The sequence below is a fragment of the Octodon degus genome, unplaced genomic scaffold (assembly GCF_000260255.1).
Source record: "Octodon degus isolate 3935 unplaced genomic scaffold, OctDeg1.0 scaffold00002, whole genome shotgun sequence".
Classification (NCBI taxonomy): Eukaryota; Metazoa; Chordata; class Mammalia; order Rodentia; family Octodontidae; genus Octodon; species Octodon degus.
In genome coordinates this window covers 35,719,349-35,730,911 of record NW_004524578.1, presented here as the reverse complement: position 1 = coordinate 35,730,911, position 11,563 = coordinate 35,719,349, and the positions used below count along the sequence as shown (strand labels likewise).

The window sequence follows — 11,563 nt, the reverse complement described above, 5'->3', positions numbered from 1 at the left end:
TGTCTGTATTTGATTGGGTTTTGTAGGTTGAGGGGCCCAGGTTTTTTTTTTTTTTTTAGTTCTTTATGTATTCTAGATATTAGCTCTCCGTCCAAGTGCATAGGAAGTTAGGGCAAGGCAGAGCTAGCTGGGGAAGCAGGTATGACCTGTTAATTACAGGATCCCAGAACACATGCACAAAACAGTTTTCAAAGCTCTGCTTGTGGACTTTTTGGGAGAGCTTGACCAAGCTTTCAGTAGGATGGCCTGGACTGATGTCAGCCTGAGGTGGGATGCCAGCACTGCATCTCAGAACCCATATGGAGAAGTTCCCATATGGGATTTCCTTGGGATTTGGAGAGTATAAAAGAACACTGACCCCAGAGGAGCTTGCTATCCTGGTTTTCCTCATAGAAGTGCACCCCCCCCCACCAGTGCACTTTCTCCAAGGTGCTCTTTTATCTTGCCTTTTTCTTTTTCAGTTGGCCCAAGTTCACACTGCAAAGCCTGTTTCTCCCTCACTCTTTATTTTTAGTTTTTCAAATTAACTTTGCCACTGCTTTTTATACATTTTGCTCAATTCTTTGTTTGAGATGAGAAAACCTGGAATCTAACGCCAGAAGGAGAGGCCAACAACCTAAAACCCAGTATCATTTATTTGGCAAGACACTTTGTAAAGGAGCTATGCAGTAACACAAAGAGTAGTTGGCAAAAATTATTTTCTAGTCTGCAGATTTTCTCTTCAGTCTGTTAGTTGTCTCCCTTTTTGTGCAGAAGCTTTTTAATTTGTTATATTCCCATTTGTTGGTTGTTGTTGTTATTTTTTGTGGACTTGTGAGATTTTATTCAGAGTCTTTGCCTTTGCTTAAGTTTTCAAGAGCTGCACCAATTTTCCTTTCATCAGATTTGATGTTTCTCTCTTTATATAAGTCTTTGATCCATTTTCATTTAATTTTAGTGCAAGTTTAAAGGTGTGGAGCTAGATCCATTCTTCCCTACATTATTAACTAGTTTTCTCAGCACCACTTGTGAAAGAGGTCATCTCTTCTCCAATGTATATTTTTGGCCCTTTTACTAAAGATCCAGTGACTGAAGGGCCTATGGACATTCTTGCATGCTCAGTTCTGTTCCTTTCTTGACATATCTGCTTCTGTACCAGGACATGCTGTTTTTATGCTGTTAGGTATGTGACCTAATTAGGACTGTGATGCCTTTGGCCTGACTCTTGCTGCTCATGATTGCTTTTGGTATTTGGGTTTCCTTTTGATTCCTGTATAAATTTTAGGAATATTTTTTCCTAATACAGAATAATGTTTATGTTTCTACTGAAAATTGCATGAAATCTATATATCATGTTCAGTAAAATGACCATTTTGAGAATACTGGTTCTACCTATCAAGGAGGAACAGAAGATACCTTTTCATTTTCTCACGTCTTCTTCAATCTCTTTTATTCAGAGTATTATAGCTTTCATTATAGAGGTCTTTCACTGATTTAATCATGAAGACGTTCCCATTCCAGAATTCAGTATTTGAAGGCACATATGGATTTCTCTTCTCTCATGCTTATTTTCAGCAGTCACCGGGTTGTCTGGCTTAGGAGATGCCACTTAAATAATGCCTGATGGGAAAGTATATGCCATCCACTAACTGTGTGGTATGACTCTGGCTCACCATGAAGCTGTTGTATTCAAATTATTATTGGAAAATATTATTGGGCTTCAAGGAGAAGATTGAAGGGATGAAGAATAAAGGTAAACATTTCAAGTTCTGGTTATAGCTATTCTGATAGCAAGATTATAAAGAAAAACCAATATAATTTTAAACAGAAAAAAATCAGTTGTATAAATGACTTTCCCATTGCTTATATTTTTTCTAATCTTTTTCAATATGCCTGTTTACTTATATACTCGCAATCACAGTGTGTGTAGACATTTGTAGTAACTCTTTTATGTTACTAAATATTCCAAATAGACTGATGCTTTAAAAGTGTCTAAGTAAAAAAGAAAAGATTTAGCTTTTTATATTACACTAGAAACCAACTTAATATTCAGACTGTCCAGAGAATAAAACATAAAAATAAAACCTTTGTTAAGGTTGCCTCTTCTCCTTTACCAAGATGGCATCTTGTCCATATTTCGCCACAGTTCCTATCTATGAGCCTGGTTTCTTCTTCACACTAGTAAGATTGGAAAAGCAAAAGCTGGCAGGCTGACAGAGGCAGCCTCAGGACGGACTTTCTGGCTACTGACCATTTTGCTGTGGCTTACCCGGATTGTGTGTTGGTGTGAGATCAACCATGAGTTCTGTTGCAGTTTTGACCCAAGAGAGTTTTGCTGAACACCGAAGTGGGCTGGTTCCACAACAAATCAAAGTGGCCGCGTTAAATTCCGAGGAGGAGAGCGACCCTCTGACCTACAAGGATGCCTTCCCGCCACTTCCTGAGAAAGCAGCTTGCTTGGAGAGTGCCCGGGAACCCACTGCAGCCTGGAGCAACAAGATCCGGCCCATCAAGGGCTCTGTCATCACTCAGGTGTTCCATGTGCCCCTAGAGGAAAGAAAATATAAGGACATGAATCAATTTGGAGAAGGTGAACAAGCAAAAATCTGCCTTGAGATCATGCAGAGGACCGGTGCTCACTTGGAGCTCTCTTTGGCCAAAGACCAAGGCCTCTCCATCATGGTCTCAGGGAAGCTAGATGCTGTCATGAAAGCCCGGAAGGACATCGTTGCTAGATTGCAGACTCAGGCCTCAGCAACAGTTCCCATTCCTAGGGAGCACCACCGCTTTGTTATTGGCAAAAATGGGGAGAAACTGCAAGACTTAGAGCTAAAAACTGCAACCAAAATCCAGATCCCACGCCCAGAAGACTCCAGCAATCAGATCAAGATCACTGGCACCAAAGAGGGCATAGAGAAAGCTCGCCATGAAGTCCTCCTCATCTCTGCTGAGCAGGACAAGCGTGCTGTGGAGAGACTAGAAGTGGAGAAGGCCTTCCATCCCTTCATCACAGGGCCATACAATAGGCTTGTGGGTGAGATCATGCAGGAGATGGGGACACACATCAATATCCCTCCACCCAGTGTCAGCTGGACGGAGATCATCTTCACTGGGGAGAAGGAGCAATTAGCTCAGGCAGTGGCTCCAATCAAGAAGATTTATGAGGAGAAGAAAAAGAAGACCACGACCATCGCAGTGGAGGTGAGGAAATCACAGCATAAGTATGTCATTGGCCCGAAGGGCAACTCCCTACAGGAGATCCTTGAGAAAACCGGTGTCTCTGTGGAGATCCCACCCTCAGAGAGCACCTCTGAAACTGTGGTTCTTCAAGGCGAGCCAGAGAAGTTGGGGCACGCATTGACAGAAGTCTATGCCAAGGCTAACAGTTTCACAGTCTCCTCAGTCTCTGCCCCTTCCTGGCCCCACCGTTTCATTATTGGTAAGAAAGGGCAGAACCTGGCCAGAATCACTCAGCAGATGCCAAAGGTTCACATCGAATTCACAGAAGGTGAGGACAAGATCACCCTGGAAGGTCCCACAGAGGATGTAAATGTGGCCCAGGAGCAGATTGAAAGCATGGTCAAAGACCTGATTAACTGGATGGACTACATGGAGATCAACATTGACCACAGGTTCCACAGACACCTCATTGGGAAGAGTGGCGCCAACATAAACAGAATCAAAGACCAGTACAAGGTGTCTGTGCGCATCCCCCTGACAGTGAGAAGAGCAACCTGATTCGCATCGAGGGGGACCCCCAAGGTGTGCAGCAGGCCAAGAGGGAGCTTCTGGAGCTCGCGTCTCGCATGGAAAATGAGCGTACCAAGGATTTAATCATCGAGCAGACATTTCATCTCACAATCATAGGGCAGAAATGTGAACGGATCCGTGAAATTCGTGATAAATTCCCAGAGGTTATCAACAACTTTCCAGACCCAGCACAAAAAAGTGGCATTGTCCAACTCAGAGGGCCCAAGAATGAAGTGGAAAAATGCACCAAGTATATGCAGAAGATGGTGGCAGACCTGGTGGAAAATAGCTACTCGATTTCTGTTCCGACTTCAAACAGTTCCACAAGAACATCATTGGCAAAGGAGGTGCAAACATTAAGAAGATCCGTGAAGAAAGCAACACCAAGATTGACCTTCCAGCAGAGAACAGCAACTCTGAGACCATCGTCATCACAGGCAAGCATGCCAACTGTGAGGCTGCGCGGAGTCGGATTCTGTCCATCCAAAAGGACCTGGCCAACATAGCCAAGGTGGAGGTCTCAATCCCGGCCAAGCTGCACAACTCTCTCATTGGCACAAAGGGCCATCTGATCCACTCCATCATGGAGGAGTGTGGTGGGGTCCACATCCACTTTCCTATGGAAGGTTCCGGAAGCGACACCGTTGTCATCAGAGACCCTTCCTCAGATGTGGAGAAGGCCAGAAAGCAGCTCCTGCACCTGGCTGAGGAGAAGCAAACCAAGAGTTTCACTGTGGACATCCGAGCCAAGCCAGAGTATCACAAATTCCTTATTGGCAAAGGGGGCGGCAAAATCCGCAAGGTGTGTGACAGCACCGGAGCCCCCATCATCTTCCCAGCCACAGAGGACAAGGACCAGGACCTGATCACCATCATAGGAAAGGAGGACGCTGTCCGGGAGGCTCAGCGAGAGCTGGAGGCCCTGATCCAGAACCTGGACAACGTAGTCGAAGACTACATGCTGGTAGACCCCAAGAGCCACCGCCATTTTGTCATCAGAAGGGGCCAGGTGCTGAGAGAGATTGCCGAGGAGTATGGCGGGGTGATGGTCAGCTTCCCACGCTTGGGCACACAGAGTGACAGGGTCACCCTCAAAGGTGCCAAGGACTATGTGGAAGCAGCCAAGAAACGCATCCGGGAGATCACCGAGGACCTGGAGGCTCAAGTGACTGTGGAGTGTGCTATTCCCCAGAAATTCCATCGATCTGTCATGGGCCCCAAAGGTTCTAGAATCCAGCAGATCACCCAGGATTACAGTGTCCAGATCAAGTTCCCAGACAGAGAGGAAACCCCTGTTCATGGCATGGAACCTGCCACCCAGGAGAATGGAGATGAAGTCAGCGAGAGCAGAGAGGCTGACCCCAGCTCACCCAGGAGGTATGACATCATCACCATCTCTGGCCGAAAGGAGAAGTGTGAGGCTGCCGAGAAAGCTTTGGAGGGCCTTGTTCCAGTCACCACTGAAGTGGAGGTACCCTTTGATCTCCACCATTACATCATTGGGCACAAGGGGAGTGGGATCCGCAAAATGATGGATGAGTTTGAGGTGAATATTCATGTCTAGAATATTCATGTCTAGTCTGATGTCATCGCCATCACAGGCCTTGCTGCAAATCTGGACAGGGCCAAGGTGGGGCTGCTAGAGCGCGTGAAGGAGCTGCAGGCTGAGCAAGAAGACCGGGCTCTAAGGAGCTTCAAACTGAATGTCATCGTAGACCCCAAATACCATCCCAAGATCATTGGGAGGAAAGGGGCAGTGATCACCCAAATCAGACTGGAGCATGACGTGAACATCCAGTTTCCGGATAAGGATGATGGGGGCCAGCCCCAGGACCAAATCACCATCACCGGCTATGAGAAGAACACAGAAGCTGCCCGGGATGCCATTTTGAAGATCGTGGGGAAGCTTGAGCAGATGGTATCTGAGGACGTCCCCCTAGACCACCGTGTCCATGCCCGCATCATCCGTGCCCGGGGCAAAGCCATCCGAAAAATCATGGATGAGTTCAAGGTAGACATTCGCTTCCCCCAGAGTGGAGCTCCAGACCCCAACTGTGTCACTGTGACGGGGCTCCCAGAGAACTTGGAGGAGGCCATCGACCACAGCCTCAACCTCGAAGAAGACTACCTGGCTGACATGGTAGACAGCGAGGCACTACAGGTTTACATGAAACCCCTGGCACATGAAGAGGCCAAGGCCCCATCCAAGGGCTTTGTGGTGCGGGATGCTCCCTGGGCCAGCAGCAATGAGAAGGCTCCTGACATGAGCAGCTCTGAGGAATTTCCCAGCTTTGGGGCACAGGTGGCCCCTAAGACCCTCCCCTGGGGTCCCAAGCGATAATGATCAAAAAGCAGAAACCTTTCCAGCCTGCTGACCTGCACCCACCCACACAGTGGTTTGTCTCCACCTGACCCAGCGTCTGGACCCTCATGACTTGTTGATGCGCTTCCCTTCCCTGAGGTCTTGCGGTGACGCCTGATGGGCCGGCCCCATGCGGCCGCTGCTCCAGGCCCAGTCGGCACCCAGCAGCTTGGCATCTGCCCCGACACTGCTCCAGGACAGGTGCGCCGCTGTCTGAAACACTAAGCCAAGGTAATTGAGCACCTCATGAGCACACAGACTCCAGCTTCCTGTGCACCCGCATGTGGTCAGCACTCTGACCTTCATTACCAGAGCTCCGCAGCAGCGGCTAGGAGTCGAATTCCTATCATGACCTCAGGAAATAAATTTCCTTGACTCTATAAAAGCAAAAAAAAAGAAAAAAGAAAAAAGAAAAAACCTTTGTTAAAAACAAAAATGGAAAAAATCATCCCATTTCCAAAGCAACAAAAACTGTAAACCACCTAGAGATAAACTTAAAATGCACAGGTTCTACATAAAAAAAGTTAAAAGTTTTTCCTTACAGGACAAAAAGATGAGCTGGTTAAAATAAATACAGCAGGGTAAAAAAAAAAATCAATACATAAAAATGAAAAGCATTCCTGTACAGGAACATGAACCCGCATTTTTCTGAAAAATAGAAATCAGAAAACCAATTTCATTTATAATAGCTTCAAAAAATTTAACACCTAGGAATTGCCCTCACCAAGAAAGTGAAAGTTAGTATTACAGCATGTGTCATGAGCACAAAAAAAGCTGAAGGATCTTGTTCCTGCTTCCAACACCTGGCTCTGCTCCCCTGAATAAGACTTCCTCATCCTCTTTCAGGCTGTATGTCTTTATTTGTCTCTCCTATGAAATGATTAGAAGTTTTTTCTGCCATTCCTAGTCATGACACCAACTGCACTTAGCGTCCTGTCATCCTCATTTCTTTGACTAAAGGAAGTTTTATCACATTTTGTGCATAAAGATCCTTGTGTTCTATGAAAACTTTGGGGAGGATTCTCTCTCATCTTCTCAGGAGGATTGCCAAGACTTTACCACTAAGGAACATCTTGTTTTGTGTGTTATGAAGTAAAGAAGAATGAGTTTGTTTGTTATTTATTTCATAGCCAGTAGGAGAGTTCCTAAAAGATCAGAAAAAAATAAAATTGACATGTCAAAGAATACTAATACCTCCACGGTCCAGGATCAGATGGAAATGAACCAGTTCAAGTCAATAAAGCCTCAACATAGCTGAAAAGTCTCATTACCAGTTCAAATATTGTATTTTAGCATAGCATAGAGGTGATCTCAAAAACAAACAAAAGAGCTGGGATATGGTGGCACACAGCTAGAACCCTAGCACTCTGGAGGCTGAGGCAGTAGAATCACTCAAGTTGAGGCCACCAGCCCTTTGTGAGTTCAAGCCTAGTTTGAGCTATTTCGTACAACCTTATCTAAAAAAAAAAAAAAAAAAAAGCCAGAGATGATCTCAGTGCTTTTAAAGTTTCTAGGGTGGATTCCCCTTGTATTCGCTAGTCCCACATTCCCACACTGTGCTCAAATTAATCCTGCCTTTGATCAGACTTTGAGCTTTTTAGAAATCAGTTACCTCTCTCTAGCAGTGTCGCCCATCCCTGCCCCCACTTACTTCTACTCTACTGTGGCATAGAAGCTCAATGACTGCACTTGTCAAACTGTCCCCAGTACATACCCACAGAAACTCTGGGAGGTATTCCTCAGTGGCTCCCTGCTGCTTTGGTAATATTGTATAGGAATAATTCATCATTCACTCAAGCATACATTCATATATGAGCAGATCCATTGGTTCACTGAATAATTATTTCAGAAAAATGGAAAGGTGCTTTAATCATATACCACATACTGGACATATAGTAGTGAATATGAAACCCAGTGTGTATGTTTTAAAAATGTAATCCTGAAAGTAGATGTTGTGAACTGAACTTCAAAATTTGCAGCAGAACATGAAAGGAGGTTTAGTCTACACAATTGATCTCAGAATTCAAAGTTCAAAAAGAAACAAAAATCTTACATTTCAAAAGATGAATTTGCAGCTGGGATACCATAATTGTTCTATTCAGAGGAGTGAGTCACAGGTTTCTTGAGGATTATGTTATTTCTGACAGAGGGTCCCTGTTCTGTAAGTAGGTTCAGTCTGGGCAGTCTCACTCTCTGGGTGTAGCAGGCAGGACACCTGGCCCAGCCCCTTCACCCCTCCCAGCCATCCTCTCAGCTTCTTCTAGCTCTTTGTCTGCATGAGCCACTTTCTACTGGGGCAGATGTGACTAGAGTAGATGGGGATCTTGAATTTGTATCCATAGCTGCTTGAGCCCAACGGGAGAAAGATACCATAATCCACAACTTCTCCTCCCCAGAGGTTGCAGGCATCAACCTCAGGCCTCTAATTCAGAAACTTACTTACTTAATCAATTAATTTAAAAAGAGGAATCAAGGATTAGTAACCCTATTACTTGGTATAAGGTATTCCCCATTTATGGTAGATTTGTGTAATGATTTTTACTTCATTATCATGAAATGATCAGGCCAGCAACCTCCCAAATGAATAGACAAATTTCATTTAACGAAAGAGACAAGTGATATGATTTTAGGGCTCCAGGAGGATCAAAAGTCTAGCAGAATTTGAGATTTAGGGTAAAAAATCTCTCTGGGCAGCCTATGTTTATTTGGCTTTCCTCCAAAGGAAGAGAATACTGTGGAAAGCACAGGAAACAGAAAAGATACTTAGAAATCAGTACAAAGCATTCCCCACCTAGTAAATTATGCTAATTAGGGGAAGTGTCTTATCTGCAGACTGATGTTCAGGACAGGAGTGAGACCCTACAGCTATAGTCTCTATCTAGTTAATTGAAGTTGGAGGCAGACTTCCCCAGCTGTGGCCTTATCTTGTCCTTTGAGGTGTCATTGCCTCACAAGTCACTACAGGCCTCAGCTGGGACCAGTGACTCCTAGAGATTCACTTGTTATGAATCTGCTGCCATCTCCAGACAAGGAACCTAGGCCTGGGACAGGATCACAGGAAACAGAAAGCCAGTTGATTAATTTTAACTCCTGCTCAGAGCCACTCTGTCGTGGTCTCCATCACTTATCCATCATACAGAAGTGTGCATTTATATTTTCTTCTTTTTCATTTTCAGTATTCAATAAATCATGTGATATTCAAAGAAAGAAGGAAAGGAGAGACAGACAGAAAGGAAGGAAGGAAGGAAGGAAGGAAGGAAGGAAGGAAAGAAAGAAAGAAAGAAAGAAAGAAAGAAAGAAAGAAAGAAAGAAAGAAAGAAAGAATAAGAAAGGCCAGTCAAGTAGAGTGGCATGCCTCAGAGTTTCAGCTGCTCAGAAAGGCTGAAGTAAGACCTCGGGTGCCTCACCTGAGCCCAGAAATTCAAGCCCAGCCTGAGCAACGTAGAAGACCCTGTGTCAGAAGGGGAAAATGAAAAAGGCAAAAGAGAAGCAGGATAAGGAGGACAAGGAGGGAAAAGGACAAGGAAGGTAAAGGGGAAAAAGAAGAAAAGGAAAGAAAAAATGAGAGAATACAACCCTGCATGGCTTTGCAGTTGAAGAGACTGCTAAGAATGAACAATCTTAAAATTTCCAAGAGATAAATATTATCCTTGGTAGAAACACTAAGTTCACAAGTTAGTTTAGGAAACTCTGATCTACTATGTCTATTCTTCATTCCTTACAGTTTCAGGTTTTTATGCCAACAAAGTAGAAAGCCGCAGTCTTCCAGTCCTGCACCCCCAACCTCCCACTTTGTGTTTGTTTGTGAAAAGATTACGAGCATTTGGCCTTCTCTGACATACTCTTGACAACTAGCAGGGCAATGGGCTAAATTATGTAAAACTGAAAAAAAAAAACAAATTCTAAAGAAACATTTAGCAAGCTAACTGGAGGTTTCTGGTGTGCTCCAGAGTGAGAGGTTTTTGAAAGAAAGGCCTCTCTGCTTCCTATTCAAGCCAGAGCTCCGATAGCAGGCCCCAAACCAAGGCCCTTGGAGCAGTAAGATGAGGTCACGGCTGACCACGTGAGTGGACCTCATCCAAGAAAACTCTTTGAAGGTATCCCTTCTGGTGACTGAACAGATTGTCCCCTGTGGCTGAAGCACAGATTTTAAAAAAGAGAGAAGAAAAGAACAAGGAGAAAGCCACTGCACATGGCCCAGAGATAAAATGCCTGATTTCAGCTACTTGTTGTAGGCTCTGGGCTATTTTTCCTTAACTCATTCCTGTTTACCCTAAACTCTGTAACCTCAGTCGTAAAGATTAAACAGTTTGTGTGTGTGTGTCCAGGGGCCTTGCATATTGTACAAGTTTTATGAAAATTTCCATGTGCTGTATAACAACCCAGAAATCAAAAATGCAAATTAATCAGAAACACAAAAGTTCTTCACTTCTATAGAATAATCTTCCTAAAAGTTCCATTCAGTATCCATTTCTCTGAAGCCTGCATTGTCCACTATGTGAGTTATCAATGCTTTAAATGTAAAGCATTACCAGGCATGATGGTGCATTCCTACAAGGCAACACTCAGGAGATGAAGGCAGGAGGATTGCTGGCCAGGCTGGGCTACAAAGTGAGTCTCAAAAAGGAAAAAGAAGAAAAAGCTGTAAATGCCTCACTGATAGGACTTCACCGGGATCTGCCCACTGTGCTCACCCAAGGCAGGTTTGCACAGTCCCCTATAAGCTTGATTTCAACCCAGTTTTTCATGGAGCTGGGAATCTCTGTGTCCCAAGTTATATCAAGACCATAGTCTCTCTGGCCCGAAGTACAAATGCACAGAAAGCTAGCTGTCCCGAACTGGCCAGACTCCAGAGTAATATAGTTTACTGCTAGAAGGTTTCAGTCATAGCCATCATCCTTGAGCTTGTGGGACATAAGCTTCCTTGAGAACTCTAGGGCTGCACAAATGTTTGCCAGCAAGCTGATTCTACCCTGTGTTCTGTGAGCCACCTTCTCTCTCTGCTCCTCCATGGCCTGTCTTTGAGCAGTTTCCTTCTGGGATGAAATATCTACCTCCTCTCTACATCTATTTTTTTTTTTTTTTTTTTTTTTGCAGAACCAGGGATTAAACTCAGGCCTTGCACTTGCCAGGGAAGTGCTTATTCCACTGAGCCATCTCCCCGGCCCCTCTACATCTATTTCTGAGCTATTTCATCATTAACAATATCTTCTGCACCCACTTTTATCTGCCCTATAAACCTGCATGCTTCCAAAACTTTGCCTTTATTCTCTGCTACCTTGGTAATGCTATCCTTGCCCTCTTCTTTTGCCTGGTAAATGTTCCCTCAGCCTTCCCAAAGCATAGATATAATGTCTCTTTTCTCTTTGTGGCTCATTTAAGCAATCTTAATGGCACTCTTTTTCATAGCCTCAATCTATAGCGTTCTTTATTTTAGAATATAACAATTGTGAATGCTCAATTATATATATA

At 44.3% G+C, this 11,563-nt stretch overlaps 1 pseudogene across 1 annotated transcript; it reads left to right on the top strand.

Annotated features, from left to right (window-relative positions):
- Positions 1 to 2,090: 2,090 nt before the first annotated feature.
- LOC101559586 lies at positions 2,091 to 6,203 on the top strand (annotated as a pseudogene). Its single transcript, XR_192319.2, has one exon. The product of XR_192319.2 is annotated as a vigilin pseudogene (transcript).
- The last annotated feature ends 5,360 nt before the right edge of the window (positions 6,204 to 11,563 follow it).